Source organism: Populus euphratica, unplaced genomic scaffold (assembly GCF_000495115.2).
Source record: "Populus euphratica unplaced genomic scaffold, PopEup_1.0 scaffold489.1, whole genome shotgun sequence".
NCBI lineage: Eukaryota > Viridiplantae > Streptophyta > Magnoliopsida > Malpighiales > Salicaceae > Populus > Populus euphratica.
The window spans coordinates 25,588-25,961 of record NW_011500363.1 but is presented as its reverse complement, the minus strand read 5'-3'; positions in this window follow the sequence as shown (position 1 = coordinate 25,961).

Below are 374 nucleotides of genomic sequence, written 5' to 3'. Positions count from 1 at the left end.
ATGATTACATTAGTTATCTTATTCGAATAATACTAATACTTGTAAATATTGTCAGGCATTCATGATTATAACTTATGTTAACAATAAATAAAATCCTTTTCATAGCTCAAGTGTCGATTATACCATATAATATGGGCTATGAAAGAGCCAAGTGTTTATTGTACCATGTATTATACAACATAAATAGATTAACCATTTAACAAGTAAAGTATTACAAATGAACAAGTTAATAAATACAAAATATGTTAGTATCAAACATTAAGGTCCATGTTGAGTTTACATTATACTTATTTTTACACTATTAGTGTAACCTTTTCACCTTGATATAATAAACTTATCTAAACATAATGAAAGAAAGAAAAATAAATAAACAA